We start from the raw sequence: 9,376 nt of genomic DNA, 5'->3' as shown, positions 1-9,376 counted from the left end.
TTGCTCCTTCATGTGCTCCATACATCCTTGGAGTTGTTGTATGTCCTCATGCACTTGGTCCCAATGTTGTTGTTGTTCCTTGAGTTGGTTGACATCTTATCTTAGGTGGTGTATATCTCCTTTCATTTGGTGTATATCTCCTTGCAATTGCTCCCAGTTGAAACCTTCAGGGAATTATTGAATTGGTGGTAGTAGAAGTGCTAGGTTGTGTGGTTGATCTTCAGCCTCTCCTTCTTGTTGTGGTGGCCCTTGTGGTTTATGAGCATGAGCTCTGTGCTCCATTGCTCTCTGAAGTGGGTTGACAGCCAACACTCTGGACATCTTCTTGGCAGTTATGGGCTTGTCTTGATCCACCAAGACTTTGTCAATGATCTTTTTCACCCCTGCCTTATCACACAACCTTTGGATGATGCTGGGGAATGCCAACCTTGTGCTATTCCTGGTGCTTTTCAGCACCCTATTGATGTTGTTGGCAATTATTTCCCCAACATTGACATTTTCTCCCTTCGTTATGCTGTATATGTGCACAGCCCTTTCCAAAGTAACCTCTGAAGTGTTGGATGTGGGTTTGAGAGACCTTCTTACAAAATCTAGTCACCTGATGAGCGGATAATTTGTACCCTTTTTGGCATTGTTTTTAGTATGTTTTTGGTAGTTTGAGTTGAGTTTTTAGTATATTTTTATTAGTTTTTAATTAAAATTCACTTTTCTGGACTTTACTATGAGTTTGTGTGTTTTTTTGTGATTTCAGGTATTTTCTGGCTGAAATTGAGGGATCTGAGCAAAAATCTGATCCAGAGACTCAAAAGGACTGCAGATGCTGTTGGATTCTGACCTCCCTGCACTCGAAGTGGATTTTCTGGAGCTACAGAAGCTCAATTGGCGCGCTCTCAACGGCGTTGGAAAGTAGACATTCAGGGCTTTCCAGCAATATATGATAGTCCATACTTTGCCCAAGATTTGATGGCCTAAACCGGCGTTCAAAGTCACCTACAGAAATTCCAGCGTTAAACGCCGGAACTGGCACCTAAATGGGAGTTAAACGCCCAAACTGGCATAAAAGCTGGCGTTTAACTCCAAGAAGAGTCTCTACACGAAAATGCTTCAATGCTCAGCCCAAGCACACACCAAGTGGGCCCGGAAGTGGATTTTTATGTCATTTACTCATCTCTGTACACCCTAGGCTACTAGTTTCTTATAAGTAGGACCTTTTACTATTGTATTTTAATCTTCGGATCTTTGGAACCTTTTTCTGGAGATCTTTTGATCACTTTGGGAGGCTGGCCATTCGGCCATGCCTAGACCTTGTTCTTATGTATTTTCAACGGTGGAGTTTCTACACACCATAGATTAAGGTGTGGAGCTCTGCTGTACCTCGAGTATTAATGCAATTACTATTGTTCTTCTATTCAATTCCGCTTGTTCTTGTTCTAAGATATTCATTCGCACTCAAGAACTTGATGAATGTGATGATTATGTGACGCTCATCATCATTCTCACTCATAAACAAAGTGACTGACAACCACTCTTGTTCTACAAGCAAACGAGGCTCTAATGTTTATCTCTTGGATTCCTGATACACGATGCATGGTTGATCGCCTGACAATCGAGTGCTCGCCTGACAAACGAGCCAGCCATTCCGTGAGATCAGAGTCTTCGTGGTATAGGCGAGAACTGATGGCGGCATTCAAGAGAATCCGGAAGGTCTAACCTTGTCTGTGGTATTCTGAGTAGGATTCAATGATTGAATGACTGTGACGTGCTTCAAACTCCTAGCAGGCGGGGCGTTAGTGACAGACGCAAAAAGATCAATGGATTTTATTCCGGCCTGACCGAGAACCGACAGCTGATTACCCCATGCTGTGACAAGAGCATAGGCAACGTTTTCACTGAGAGGATGGGAGGTAGCCACTGACAACGGTGAAACCCTACATGAGCTTGCCATGGAAAGGAGTAAGAAGGATTGGATGAAGACTGTAGGAAAGCAGAGAGACGGAAGGGAAGGCATCTTCATTCGCTTGTCTGAAGCTCTCACCAATGATATACATAAGTACCTCTATCTTTATCTTCATGCTTTATTCGTTTATCACTATACCCATTTGAGTCTGCCTGACTAAGATTTACAAGGTGACCATAGCTTGCTTCATACCAACAATCTCCGTGGGATCGACCCTTACTCACGTAAGGTATTACTTGGACGACCCAGTGCACTTGCTGGTTAGTTGTGTGAAGTTGTAGTGATCACAATTTTGCGCACCAAGTTTTTGGCGCCGTTACCGGGGATTGTTTTGTGTATGGACAACTGACGGTTCATCTTGTTGCTTAGATTAGGTATTTTTCTTCAGAGTTCTTAAGAATGAATTCTAGTGTTTCATGATGATCTGTTGAAATCTGGCTGGCTGAGAAGCCATGTCTAATCTTATTGGACCGAGGTTTCAACTAATCATCACAAGAGCTTGTTGATTTCTCTCAATCTTGCTATTGGAGCAATGATCTGCTAAGGCTTGGCTGGCCATTGGCCATGTCTAGTGTTTTGGACCGAAGCTTTCTTTGAAAGTTTGGCTGGCTGTGAAGCCATGTCTAATTCCTGGACCGGAGTCTTAGACTAGCATTGCAATGATTCCTGGAAATCAAATTGAGAATTCTGAAACCTTTATTTTCCATTAATTTTCGAAAAAAAAAGCACAAAAAAATTTTCAAAATCATAAAAACCAAAAAAAAAAATATTTTATGTTTCTTGTTTGAGTCTAGTGTCTAATTTTAAGTTTGGTGTCTTGCATGCATTGTTTATTTGATCTTGGTTCTATTTTCAAGTCAATAGTACAGGGAACTGAAGAACATGCAGCAGAGAAATTACACAGAAAAAGCTGGGCGTTCAAAACGCCCAGTGAAGAAGGACAGACTGGCGTTTAAACGCCAGCCAGGGTACCTGGTTGGGCGTTTAACGCGCAAAAAGGTAGCATTTTGGGCGTTAAACGCCAGAATGGATACCATTCTGGGCGTTTAACACCAGGATGGCACTAGAGGGAAGATTTTGTTTTTCAAATCAATTTTTTTCAAGTTTTCAAAGTTTTTCAAAATCAAATCTTTTTCAAATCATATCTTTTCTATCAAATGTTTTCAAAATCAATTTCTTTCCTTTTTCAAAGATACTTACTAACAATTAATGATTTGATTGAACATCTCATTACCTTTTTTGTTGAGAAAGGTTTAATGTTTGAATTATATCTTTTCTTGTTAGGCAAGTCATTAATTTTTAAAATCAAATTTTTTTTTAAAATGTTTTTCAAATCATATCTTCTCAATCACATCTTTTTTTTTTAAACCAATCATATCTTTTTAATCACATCTTTTTCAAAATAGTATTCAATCAAACCTTTTTAACTTCTAATTTCAAAATCTTTTTCAAAAATCACTTGATTTCTTTTCCACTTTGAGTTTTCGAAAATTATCAATCAATTTTTCAAAATGTTTTTGACATCTTTTTTATTAATTTTCGAAAATTCTCTTCCCCTCTTCTCACATCCTTCTATTTATGGAGTATGACTCCTTCTTAATGCACAATTCGAACCCCATCTAATTAAAGTTCGAATTCTTCTCCTTCTTCTTTCTTCTATTTTTCTTTTCCTCTGACACCTCAAGGAATCTCTATACTGTGACATAGAGGATTCCACATTTTCTTGTTCTCTTCTCTTTCATATGAGCAGGAGCAGAGACAAAGGCATTCTTGTTGAAGCTGACCCTGAACCTGAAAGGACCTTGAAGCGAAAACTAAGAGAAGCTAAGGCACAACTCTCTGTTGAGGACCTGACCGAATTCTTCAAAGAAGAAGAACCTATGGCAGCCGAAAACAACAACAATGCCAACAATGCAAGGAAGGTTCTGGGTGACTTTACTGCACCTACTCCCGACTTCTATGGGAGAAGCATCTCTATCCCTGCCATTGGAGCAAACAACTTTGAGCTTAAGCCTCAATTAGTTTCTCTAATACAACAGAATTGCAAGTTCCATGGACTTCCATTGGAAGATCCTCATCAGTTTTTAGCTGAATTCTTGCAAATCTGTGACACAGTCAAGACTAATGGGGTTGACCCTGAGGTCTACAGACTGATGCTGTTCCCTTTTGCTGTAAGAGACAGAGCTAGAATATGGTTGGACTCTCAACCTAAAGAAAGCCTGGACTCTTGGGAAAAGCTAGTCAATGCCTTATTGGCAAAGTTGTTTCCACCTCAAAAATTGAGTAAGCTTAGAGTGGAAGTCCAAACCTTCAGACAGAAGGATGGTGAATCCCTCTATGAAGCTTGGGAAAGATACAAACAATTAATCAGAAAGTGTCCCTCAGACATGCTTTCTGAATGGAGCATCATAGGTATTTTCTATGATGGTCTCTCTGAACTATCCAAGATGTCTTTGGATAGCTCTGCTGGAGGATCTCTTCATCTGAAGAAGACGCCTACAGAAGCTCAAGAACTAATTGAAATGGTTGCAAATAACCAATTCATGTACACTTCTGAAAGAAATCCTGTGAACAATGGGACTGGTCAGAAGAAAGGAGTTCTTGAGATTGATACTCTGAATGCCATTCTGGCTCAGAACAAGATACTGACTCAACAAGTCAATTTGATTTCTCAAAGTCTGTCTGGAATGCAAAATGCACCAAGCAGTACTAAGGATGCTTCATCTGAAGAAGAAGCTTATGATCCTGAGAATCCCTCAATGGAAGAGGTGAATTACCTAGGAGAACCCTATGGAAACACCTATAATTCTTCATGGAGAAATCACCCAAATTTCTCATGGAAGAATCAAGAGAGACCTCAACAAGGTTTCAATAACAATAATGGTGGAAGAAACAGGTTTAGCAATGGCAAGCCTTTTCCATCATCTTCTCAGCAACAGACAGAGAACTCTAAGCAGAACCCCTCTGACTTAGCAACCATGGTCTCTGATCTAATCAAGACCACTCAAAGTTTCATGACTGAAACAAGGTCCTCCATCAGGAATTTGGAGGCACAAGTGGGACAGCTGAGCAAGAAAATTACTGAACTCCCTCCAAGTACTCTTCCAAGCAATACAGAAGAAAATCCAAAAGGAGAGTGCAAAGCCATAACTATGGCCGAATCTAGAGAGGGAAGAGAGGAAGTGGACGCCACTGAGGAAGGCCTCAATGGGCGTGCACTGACCTCCATTGCGTTCCCCAATGAGGAACTATGGGAATCTGAGGCTCAAAATGAGACCATAGAGATCCCATTGGACTTACTTCTGCCTTTCATGAGCTCTGATGAGTATTCCTCCTCTGAAGAGGATGAGTATGTCACTGAAGAGCAAGTTGCTAAATACCTTGGAGCAATCATGAAGCTAAATGACAAGTTATTTGGAAATGAGACTTGGGAGACTGAACCTCCTTTGCTCACCAAAGAACTGGATGACTTGTCTAGGCAGAAATTACCTCAAAAGAGACAAGATCCTGGGAAGTTTTCCATACCTTGTACCATAGGCACCATGACCTTCAAGAAGGCCCTGTGTGACTTAGGGTCAAGTGTGAACCTCATGCCTCTCTCTGTAATGGAGAAGCTAGGGATCTTTGAGGTACAAGCTGCAAGAATCTCACTAGAGATGGCAGACAACTCAAGAAAACAAGCTCATGGAATTGTAGAGAATGTTTTGGTAAAAGTTGAAGACCATTACATCCCTACTGATTTCATAGTCCTAGAGACTGGGAAGTGCATGGATGAAACCATCATCCTTGGCAGACCCTTCCTAGCCACAGCTAAGGCTGTGATTGATGTTGATGGAGGTGAACTGATCATTCAAGTGAATTAAGAATCCTTTGTGTTTAAAGCTCAAGGATATCCCTCTGTCACCATGGAGAGGAAGCATGAAGAGCTTCTCTCAAATCAGAGTCAAAAAGAGCCCCCACAGTCAAACTCTAAGTTTGGTGTTGGGAGGCCACAACCAAACTCTAAGTTTGGTGTTGAACCCCCACATTCAAACTCTAAGTTTGGTGTTGGGAGGTTCCAACATTGCTCTGATCATTTGTGAGGCTCCATGAGAGCCCTCTGTCAAGCTACTGACATTAAAGAAGCGCTTGTTGGGAGGCAACCCAATGTTATATTTTATCTATTTTCCTTTGTTATTTTTTTATTTTGTAGGTTGATGATCATGAGAAGTCACAAAATCAATTGAAAAAGCAAAAATAGAATGAAAAACAGGAAGAAAAACAGCACACCCTGGAGGAAGAACTTACTGGCGTTTAAACGCCAGTAAGGCTAGCAGTTGGGCGTTTAACGCCCAGTCTGGCACCATTCTGGGCGTTTAACGCCAGAAAGGGGCACCAGACTGGCGTTAAACGCCAGGAAAGGGCAAGAACCTGGCGTTAAACGCCAGGAATGGGCACCAGCCCGGCGTTTAACGCCAGAATTGGCTCAAAACGTGATTTTGAATGCCATTTGGTGCAGGGATGACTTTTCCTTGACACCACAGGATTTGTGGACCCCACAGGATCCCCACCAACCCCACTACTCTCTCTCCCTTCTTCACCCCTTCATTTTCACACAACCTAAACACCACTTCTCCCTCTCCTCCATTTCTTCTTCTTCTACTCTCTTCTTTCTTCTTTTGCTCGAGGACGAGCAAACCTTTTAAGTTTGGTGTGGTAAAAGCATTGCTTTTTGTTTTTCCATAACCATTTATGGCATCCAAGGCCGGAGAAACCTCTAGAAAGAGGAAAGGGAAGGCAAAAGCTTTCACCTCCGAGTCACGGGAGATGGAGAGATTCATCTCAAGGGCACTTCAAGACCACTTCTATGAAGTTGTGGCCTTGAAGAAGGTGATCCCTGAGATCCCTTTCAAACTCAAAAAGGGTCAACTTTGATCAAAGGTTGGACCAAGTCCTCATAAACTTTTGTGAAGAGGGCGCACAATGGAAGAGAGATTCAAGAGGGAAGCCGGTTCAATTGAGAAGGCATGACCTCAAACCCGTGGCTAGAGGATGGTTGGAGTTTATCCAACGCTCAATCATTCCCACTAGCAACCGGTCCGAAGTTACTCTAGACCGGGTCATCATGATTCATAGCATCATGATTGGAGAAGAAGTGGAAGTTCATGAGGTTATAGCGCAAGAACTCTATAAAGTGGCGGACAAGTCTTCCACCTTGGCAAGGCTAGCCTTTCCTCATCTCATTTGTCACCTCTGTTATTTAGTTGGAGTTGACATAGAAGGAGATATCCCCATTGATGAGGACAAGCTCATTACTAAGAAAAGGATGGAGCAAACAAGAGACCCCTCTCATCATGAGATCCCTGAGATACCTCAAGGGATGCACTTTCCTCCACAAGACTATTGGGAGCAAATTAACACCTCCCTAGGAGAATTGAGTTCCAACATGGGACAACTAAGGGTGGAGCACCAAGAATATTCCATCCTCCTCCATGAAATTAGAGAAGATCAAAGAATCATGAGAGAGGAGCAACAAAGACAAGGAAGAGACATTGAGGAGCTCAAGCACTCCATAAGACCTTCAAGAGGAAGAACAAGCCGCCATCACTAAGGTGGACCCGTTCTTTAATCTCCTTGTTCTTTATTTTTCTGTTTTTCGAAAATTTATGCTTATGTTTGTCCATGTTTGTGTCTTGTGATCATTAGTGTCTTAGTGTCTATGCCTTAAAGTTATGAATGTCCTATGAATCCATCACCTTTCTTAAATGAAAACTGTTTTTATCACAAAAGAACAAGAAGTACAGGATTTCGAATTCATCTTTAAAACTAGCTTAATTAGATTGATGTGGTGACAATACTTTTTGTTTTCTAAATGTATGCTTGAACAGTGCATATGTCTTTTGAATTTGTTGTTCATGAATGTTAAAATTGTTGGCTCTTGAAAGAATGATGAAAAAGGAGACATGTTACTGAGGATCTGAAAAATCATAAAAATGATTCTTGAAGCAAGAAAAAGCAGTGAATACAAAAAAAAAAGAAAGAGAGAAGGAGAAAAACGAAAAAAAAAGAAAGAGAAAAAGAAAGAAAAAGAAAGAAATAAAGTTGTGATCCAAGGCAAAAAGAGTGTGCTTAAGAACCCTGGACACCTCTAATTGGGGACTTTAGCAAAGCTGAGTCACAATCTGAAAAGTTTCACCCAATTATGTGGCTGTGGCATGTATGTATCCGGTGGTAATACTGGAAGACAGAGTGCTTTGGGCCACGGCCAAGACTCAATAAAGTAGCTGTGTTCAAGAATCATCATACTTAACTAGGAGAATCAATAACACTATCTGGATTCTGAGTTCCTAAAGAAGCCAATCATTCTGAATTTCAAAGGATAAAGTGAAATGCCAAAACTGTTTGGAGGCAAAAAGCTACTAGTCCCGCTCATCTAATTTGGAGCTAAGTTTCATTGATAATTTGGAGTCTATAGTATATTCTCTTCTTTTTATCTTATTTGATCTTCAGTTGCTTGGGGACAAGCAACAATTTAAGTTTGGTGTTGTGATGAGTGGATAATTTGTACCCTTTTTGGCATGGTTTTTAGTATGTTTTTGGTAGTTTGAGTTGAGTTTTTAGTATATTTTTATTAGTTTTTAATTAAAATTCACTTTTCTGGACTTTACTATGAGTTTGTGTATTTTTCTGTGATTTCAGGTATTTTCTGGCTGAAATTGAAGGATCTGAGCAAAAATCTGATCCAGAGACTCAAAAGGACTGCAGATGCTGTTGGATTCTGACCTCCCTGCACTCGAAGTGGATTTTCTGGAGCTACAGAAGCCCAATTGGCGCGCTCTCAACGGCGTTGGAAATTAGACATCCTGGGCTTTCCAGCAATATATGATACTCCATACTTTGCCCAAGATTTGATGGCCCAAACCGGCGTTCAAAGTCACCTACAGAAATTCCAGCGTTAAACGCCGGAACTGGCACCTAAATGGGAGTTAAACGCCCAAACTGGCATAAAAGCTGGCGTTTAACTCCAAGAAGAGTCTCTACACGAAAATGCTTCAATGCTCAGCCCAAGCACACACCAAGTGGGCCCGGAAGTGGATTTTTATGTCATTTACTCATCTCTGTACACCCTAGGCTACTAGTTTCTTATAAGTAGGACCTTTTACTATTGTATTTTAATCTTCGGATCTTTGGAACCTTTTTCTGGAGATCTTTTGATCACTTTGGGAGGCTGGCCATTCGGCCATGCCTAGACCTTGTTCTTATGTATTTTCAACGGTGGAGTTTCTACACACCATAGATTAAGGTGTGGAGCTCTGCTGTACCTCGAGTATTAATGCAATTACTATTGTTCTTCTATTCAATTCCGCTTGTTCTTGTTCTAAGATATTCATTCGCACTCAAGAACTTGATGAATGTGATGATTATGTGACGCTCATCATC

General features: G+C 40.9%; 1 non-coding gene across 1 annotated transcript; it reads right to left on the bottom strand.

Moving 5' to 3' along the window:
• Positions 1–4,242: 4,242 nt before the first annotated feature.
• Positions 4,243–4,350, bottom strand: LOC130949577 (small nucleolar RNA R71). The gene has a single exon (XR_009073416.1). It is a non-coding gene; the product is annotated as a small nucleolar RNA R71 (small nucleolar RNA).
• Between the last annotated feature and the right edge of the window lie 5,026 nt (positions 4,351–9,376).

The sequence above is a fragment of the Arachis stenosperma genome, chromosome 1 (genome assembly GCF_014773155.1).
Source record: "Arachis stenosperma cultivar V10309 chromosome 1, arast.V10309.gnm1.PFL2, whole genome shotgun sequence".
Classification (NCBI taxonomy): domain Eukaryota; kingdom Viridiplantae; phylum Streptophyta; class Magnoliopsida; order Fabales; family Fabaceae; genus Arachis; species Arachis stenosperma.
Note: the sequence above shows the minus strand (reverse complement) of the source record. Positions and strands in the feature narration are given on the sequence as shown.